The following is a 7,553-nucleotide window of genomic DNA, read 5'->3' as shown; positions in this document are numbered from 1 at the left end:
CCTACCAATATAAATATATATGCTTGTATATGTGTATATATGTATGTATTATATGTATTATATGTATTTATGTAATGGGATCCGGTGTCCTCTTCTGCTGTATCTGAAGATAGCTTCAGTGTGTACTCATATGCACAAAATAACAATAAATAAATAATTTAAAAATAGAAGTGGGGATATGGTTGGTGATCCACCTGTCCTTTGGGAGTGTTTTGCAGTATTTGTTGTGGTTCTAGGGTGAAATCTGGGACACATGCTGGACATATTTGTCTGTATTCCCAGCCTTCCTTTTTTGAGACAGGGTCTCTAGCTGTAGCCAAGACTGACTGTGAAGCCTCAGTCCTCCTGCCTCAGCTGTTCTAGTGCTGGAATAACAGGTATGTGCCTCCACGTACAACTTATTTTTTAACGAATGCTCTCCGTTCTTTTGAGAATGGGGTAGTGACACATAGAGGTGTGGAGTAGCCTGCATTTGCCTTCACTTCACTGTAAACAGAAAGGTCTAGAAGATAAAAGGCAACGAGCTAATTAAAAAATAGTCCCAGTGAGACTCAGTCGCAAAAACCAGAACCATTTAAACAAACAGAAACCAGGGACACATGAGAGGAAGAAGAAAAACATTTTTACGACATGTTGTTTTATTTATGCATGTTTGTATGCACTCCACGTGCATGTGTGCAGATGTTTGCAGAAGCCAGGAGGTGTCCGATCCCCTGGAGCTGGAGTTACAGGTGTCGTGAGTCTTCTGGTGTGGATGCTAGGATCCAAACTCAGGTCCTCTGCAAGAAAAGCACATGCTCTTAGCCACCGAGCCATCTCTCCAGTCCCAGTTTCTTTGTTTGTTTGTTTGTTTGTTTGTTTGTTTGTTTTTTCGAGACAGGGTTTCTCTGTGTAGTCCTGGCTATCCTGGAACTCACTCTGTAGACCAGGCTGGCCTCAAACTCAGAAATCTGTCTGCCTCTGCCTCCCAAGTGCTGGGATTATAGGCGTGTGCTACCACTGCCCAGCCAGTCCCAGTTTCTTAATGATCACATTTAGTGCACAGATCCAGCCATGCCTGGAGTAAAATGTATCCCTGAACTTTCTGCTTCTGAAAGTCAGTAAATACCTTTGAATTAATTAAGAGTCTGGGGTGATGACTCAGTGTTTACTGTTGTAAGACTACCACTAGTTCAGCTACTCAGAATTCATCTAAAAACCAACACAGCAGGGGGAAGCAAGAGGCTGTAATATCTGTACATCTGGAGGGGAGATGGGGACAAATACAGAAAACTCTTGAGAAGCTCATGGGCCAGCTAGCTGACACATGAAGTGGTGAAGAGTCCCTGTCTCAAAGAAGGCAAAAAACTGAAGAGCAGCACCCAAAGGTTGTCCTCTGACCTTCACATGTACACTTAGTACATGTGCCCACATATGTGAACACACACACAGACACACACACACACATTACCTTCCTGGAGATTAAGCTCTTTACGGTTTATTATTTGCAATAGAAAGCACTGAGCAGCTGAGCGGTGGTGGCGCAAGCTTTTAATCCCAGCACTTGGGAGGCAGAGGCAGGCAGATTTCTGAGTTCGAGGCTAGCCTGGTCTACAGAGTGAGTTCCAGGACAGCCAGGGCTACACAGAGAAACCCTGTCTCGAAAAACCGGAAAGAAAGAAAGAAAGAGAGAGAGAGAGAGAGAGAGAGAGAGAGAGAGAGAGAGAGAAAGCACTGAGCAATAGAGCAGCTAATTAAAAAGTAAATAAAGGGCTGGAGAGATGGCTCAGCGGTTAAGAGCACTGACTGCTCTTCCAGAGGTCCTGAGTTCGATTCCCAGCAACCACATGGTGGCTCAAAACCATCTATAATGAGATCTGGTGCCCTCTTCTGGGCTGCAGGCATGCATGCAGGCAGAACACTGCAGAAAGAAAGAAAGAAAGAAAGAAAGAAAGAAAGAAAGAAAGAAAGAAAGAAAGAAAGAAAGAAAGAAAGCACACACTTGGAAGTTGGGTACAATCCTATTCTAGCAGTAGGAGGTTGAGGCAGAGGATCACAGTTCCAGGCCAAAGCTAGAGAGATGTCTCAATGATTAAGAACATGCTGAGGTCACAAGTTCAGTTCCCAGCACCCACAGGGTGGCTCACCATGATTTGTAACTTCAGTCCTGAGAGATGACGCCCTCTTTTGATGGCACCAGGCACGTTCATAGTTCACATCCACACATGAAGGCAAAGCACTCATGCACATAAAATAAAGGAAAAAGAAAAGAGTTCCAAGCCAGTATGAGATATAGCTATTTGTTCTATTGCTATGATGAGACATCTTATAAAACAAAGCACCTAACTGTGGGCTTGCTGACAGTTTCAGGAACTTAGTCCATGATCATCATGGCAGGAAGCAGACAGGCGCAGGACCGGAGCAATAGCTGAGAGCTTAACATACTGACATACTGGCAGCTGGCAGCTGGCAGCTGGCAGAGAAACTCAGACGCTGGGCTTGGTTTGGGTTTTGGAAACCTTACAGCCCAACCCCCAGTGACACACCTCCTCCAACAAGCCACACCTCCTCCAGCAAAGCCACACCTCCTCCAGCAAAGTCACACCTCCTCCAACAAGCCACACCTCCTCCAACAAGCCACACCTCCTCAAACAAGCCACACCTCCTCCAGCAAGGTCACACCTACTCCAGCAAGGTCGGTCCTCTTAATCCTTCCCAAACAGTTCCACTAACTTGCCGGCAAACGTTCAAACAGCTAAGCCTATAGTGTCCATTCTCACTCTGGCCACCACAATAGCCAAACCCTATGTTAAGTCAGACAAATAATTGAAATTGGAACCAGACTTCTGTCCTAAATCTGTCCACTAGATACCTCTTCTTAAAGAGAAGGGACAGGGTCATACTGCTCCTGAAAACAAGCAATGACCCTTCTTAATTTTGAAGCGCTTTTATCCTAAGTCACAAAGAACTATGACAATATTGTAAACATGGGGATCTTAGTTTGGAGAGTCACATGTCTACCGAACCCCACCAGAGCAGCCTCCTCCTCCCCGAGCAGCTAGAGTGGGAGCATTGCCCGAGGCTTCCTTCTGTGACACCTTCTTTCCCCTTCCACCGTGCAGTCCCAGCATTCTAGCTCTGTACAAGTACATTTCTGAACATCAGCGTCTGCAAACCATCATAAGATCTGGTCAAGGTGAAAACCCTGAAATTGGACAGGGAAACAATGATGTCATCACTTACGCAATGTATTGGGGGCGGGGTTAGCATGTGTTTATATAAGTGTAGACACGTGTATGGTTTTGTGGTGGCCAAAGCTTTATTTAAGGTTTATATTTACTATTGCCTTATTATTTGTTAAGGCAGAGTTTCTCATTGGTCTGAAGCTTGACAATTCAGCTACCCTGGCTGTCCAGGGAACTCCAAGGATCCTCCTGCCTCCCCTATTCATGGATCACAGGCACAGGCTATATCACCCAGCTTTTCATATGGGCTCTGGGGACCTGAACTCAGGCCCTTATGTAGCCATACTTTTTGGCTACTTTAATGAGTTGAGTTCTTTTTTCTACTACCCTTCTCCACCCGAATCCCTGCAAACCCACAACACTAGGGAGGAGAGAAACAAAGTTAGAGGGGATTTTAAAAGTTTTCCTGCTGATTAAAATGCTTTTATGAGCACTCAAAGGGCATCGAGTTCCTAGGGCAAGTCATTTTCAGGATATCTAATTTCTTCTTCTCATCACTTTGTTCCAGAGCAATTGACAAACCACAGCAGGGACCAGCAGCACCAGCAGCTGCAGGGACCATAGCACCGGGCAGCAGCCTCCACGGCCCCTCTGGGGCTCTCACATTTATAACCTCTCAAGAGTCCCCCAGAATTCTTTTTAATTCTGTTTAAGTCACCAAGAACTGTGACAAATTTTTATTTATTTACTTTTTAAGTTTTTATTTGCTATTATATGTAAGTACACTGTAGCTGTCTTCGGACACCCCACAAGAGGGCATCAGATATCATTGCAGATGGTTGTGAGCCACCATGTGGGATTTGAACTCATGACCTCTGGAAGAGCAGTCAGTGCTCTTAACCACTGAGCCATCTCAACAGCCCTGTGACAAATTTTTAAACATGTAGATCTTAATTTGAAGAACCACTGCCTTGATTTGGAGAGTAAACTATCTGCAGGAGAATCGTGCCCCTCCTAAAGCCCGGGACGAGTCATAGTTACGGGGCTGTGGGCAATCAGAAGCAGCCCATATTCCACGCCTGTGATTAAAACAAAAACAGAATCACATAGCATTACTGGGTTTTTAAAGAAACCAAAATTCTCACTGCACTCTTAAGCTTGTGTAGTTAACACTTTCTGGACAGCCATCTCTCCGGTCCCGGTTGGCTCTTTGTCCGATTTCTGGGTGCTCATCAATGCTGCTCTCCTGAACTTATTTGCTGTACATTCTGTGTGATCCTCCACGAAGCAATGTCTTGGTGATATGAATATAGGACCTAAGAAAGAAGCAGAGAGCCGGGCATTGGTGGCTCACGTCTTTAATCCAGCACTTGGGAGGTAGAGGCAGGCGGATTTCTGAGTTCGAGGCCAGCCTGATCTACAGAGTGAGTTCCAGGACAGCCAGGGCTACATAGAGAAACCCTGTCTCAAACAAACAAACAAAAAAGGAACAGAGACTATGCATAAAGATTAAAGAGTATTTGTACACATGAGGCGTTTTCAATGGGGGAAACACTGCACATCAATTTTGACATGGAAGGAACAAAGGAACCATCCCACTTAGTGAGGATTTGGCATTCTCAACAGAACTCAGAAAGAGCTGTCAGCTCAGGAATGGCTTTTCCCTTTTTGGTTCCTGGAGAGAAGATTTGTTGGAAAAGGAATGTTTTCCTACTTTTAGGCTACAACCTGCTTCACAATTGGAAAGTGCTCATCTTTTTTTTTTTTTTTTTCTTTACGTCAGATGGGCTTTGATTTTTAAGCCTTGAGTTAGAGGAATGCTGTCTTGGATAAAAATATACCTGTGGGGAAAAGAAGGAAAAATTTATAATACAAAAAAAAAGGAAAGAAAGAAAGAAAAGGAAAAAGAAAGAGAAAGAAAAAAAAGTAACCTAGTTCTTAACGTGATGGCCAAGCAGATTATGACAGACATCATCTAATGCACAGTTCCCATGTTCTAATCATCTCAGAGGAAGCAATATGCAGCAGAGTCATTAGCCTGGCAGCTCAACCCATCTCTCAGACTATGGAGGTCAAGACGGTAGAAACTGGGAAAGAATCAATTCCACGTCCCAGTGAACCCTATTGTAGAGGTTTTTCTTTAAAGGAGAGAGGGGATAAGAATAAATAAAACTCGTTTTCTTAGACTTTGTATGAGTATAAAAAGCAGAAAAGAATCTAAATTCAACTGAATTAAAGACTTATTTTCCAAGGGACACCCTCCACCTTGCTTCCTGACCCTGTCACCCTGACTTCAGGTGACAATGTTTTACAGCTTCCTTTTCTTTGTCTTGATGATGAGCACATGGGATCCTCCTGGGGGTCTTGATATTTCAGTCCTCATCTAGAACGCATTGGCTCTGTCCGTCTCTTGGGACCCTTGGCAGTGCCGGTAGTGTGTGGTGGTTTGAGTGAGAATGGCCCCTATAACCTCATCATTTTGAAGCCTTGTTTTCTGATTAGCAGAATTCCTTGGGAGGAGTACAGGGTATGGCTTTGTGGAGGAGGCAGGACACTGTGAATAGGCTTTGAGGTTTCAGAAACCCAATCCTTTCTCAGTCGGGTCTCCCCTCTCTTTGTTCTTCATGGTTGCTGTCTTACTTAACATGTAAGCTCCAGCACTACGCCTGCCTGCCTGCCTGCTTCCACAATCCCTGCCATGATGGTCATGGATTCTGCTACCCGCTGGAACTGTGAGCCCCAAATTAGATGCTTTCTTTCTTTTCTTTTATTGAAAATAGATTTTTTTTTCATACAATATATTCTGATTATGGTTTCCCCTCCCTCTACTCCTCCCAGGTCCTCCCCATCTAGATCTACCTACCCCCTTTCTGTCTTTCATTAGAAGACAAACAGGCATCTAAGGAAAAAAATAACAAAATAAATAAAACAAAACAAACAGAAGGAAAAAAGCCTAAGAAACAGACCGAGACAGAGACATTCAGGAATCCAATAAAAACCCAAAGATTATATATATATATATATATATATATATATATATATATATATATATATATATATATATGCGCAAAGTTGTAGGGTAAAAGTAAATAAAATTAAAAAAAAAGAGTCCTGATGTGACATTATGAGACAAGTCACCTCCAAAGATACATTGAGTTCTTTGTTAACCATCCACTGCAAGGAGAAAATTACTGTTTGATTTGCAAGTGATCATTAGCACGTGGAGATAGTTTCTGCGTGAGTAATGGGGCATGCGTCCACTTTCCCCTTCAGGCAGCTACTCTGGAATTTATTGTGTAAATCGGGCTGGGCTCAAAAATCACAAAGACCCACCTGCCTCTGCTTCCTAAGCACCGGAATGTAAAGTGGTGGCACCACGCCCTGCTAAATGGTTTCTTTTTTATTAGTTGCCGCCATAGGGGATCTTGGTGTTTTCACAGAGCAGTAGAAAAGTATCTCAAGCAGGTGGCTTGGAATCTCCCCCACCCCCAGCAAGTGCGGTAAGTCTTAGACCGATGTCACTTCCTCCACCTCCTCATTGAGGATGCACACCAAAATCTCCTTTTTTTATGCAGCATTGTCTCCAAGCTATTTTCCCCTTACTAGTCAGCTGCTGATAGACCTTTAAAACCCGTGGAAAGTTCCAGACTTTCCAATTATGACACGGTTTTGTGACCTCGGGCTACTTTATCGGTGTTCTCACTTCACAAGGTCACTGGACGGCCAGTGTCAGCTTTATCTTGTTTTGTTTTCAATTTTTAGCAGCAGAAATAACATTAATTTAATTGCCTCTTTCCTCTTCCTCCCCTCGTCCCCCTCTGCCTTTCTTCTTCCTTCTAGACATAAGCAATGACAGCTTTTAAAACTTGCTGCTAATCTGAAATATTTTGCGCCTTTCTAATAGCAATGCTGTTTATGTAGGAAATGGCGCCCTCTCGTGGCAATGTAGGAAAATTACATTTACTTTTATTTTATTTTTGAAGGGGGTTGCTTTTGGGTTTTTTTGTTTGTTTGTTTGTTTGTTTAAGATGATGAGGTGTGTGCTCGCTTCGGCAGCACATATACTAAAATTGGAACGATACAGAGAAGATTAGCATGGCCCCTGTGCAAGGATGACACGCAAATTCGTGAAGCGTTCCATATTTTTATCTCAACACAAATCCAGCACTTCGAAGGATAATTGGTGGAAAACTCCATCACAAGGAGGGAAACTACAACCTAGAAAAAACAGGAAAGTAATCTTCTAAAAACCGTAAAAGAAGGTAGCTACACAAACATATCTCCACTGCCAATAAAAATAACAGGAAACAACACTCATTTTTCCTTAATATCTCTTAATATCAATGGACTCAATTCTCCAGTAAAAAGACATAGACTATCAGACTGGAT

The 7,553-nt window shown here is 43.2% G+C and overlaps 1 non-coding gene across 1 annotated transcript; it reads left to right on the top strand.

Annotated features, from left to right (window-relative positions):
• The first annotated feature begins 7,204 nt into the window (after nucleotides 1-7,204).
• Nucleotides 7,205-7,311, top strand: LOC117709765 (U6 spliceosomal RNA). Its single transcript, XR_004606984.1, has one exon. It is a non-coding gene; the product is annotated as a U6 spliceosomal RNA (small nuclear RNA).
• The last annotated feature ends 242 nt before the right edge of the window (nucleotides 7,312-7,553 follow it).

Source organism: Arvicanthis niloticus, chromosome 5 (genome assembly GCF_011762505.2).
Source record: "Arvicanthis niloticus isolate mArvNil1 chromosome 5, mArvNil1.pat.X, whole genome shotgun sequence".
In the NCBI taxonomy this organism is placed as follows: Eukaryota; Metazoa; Chordata; class Mammalia; order Rodentia; family Muridae; genus Arvicanthis; species Arvicanthis niloticus.
This window is presented reverse-complemented; position numbering and strand designations above follow the sequence as displayed.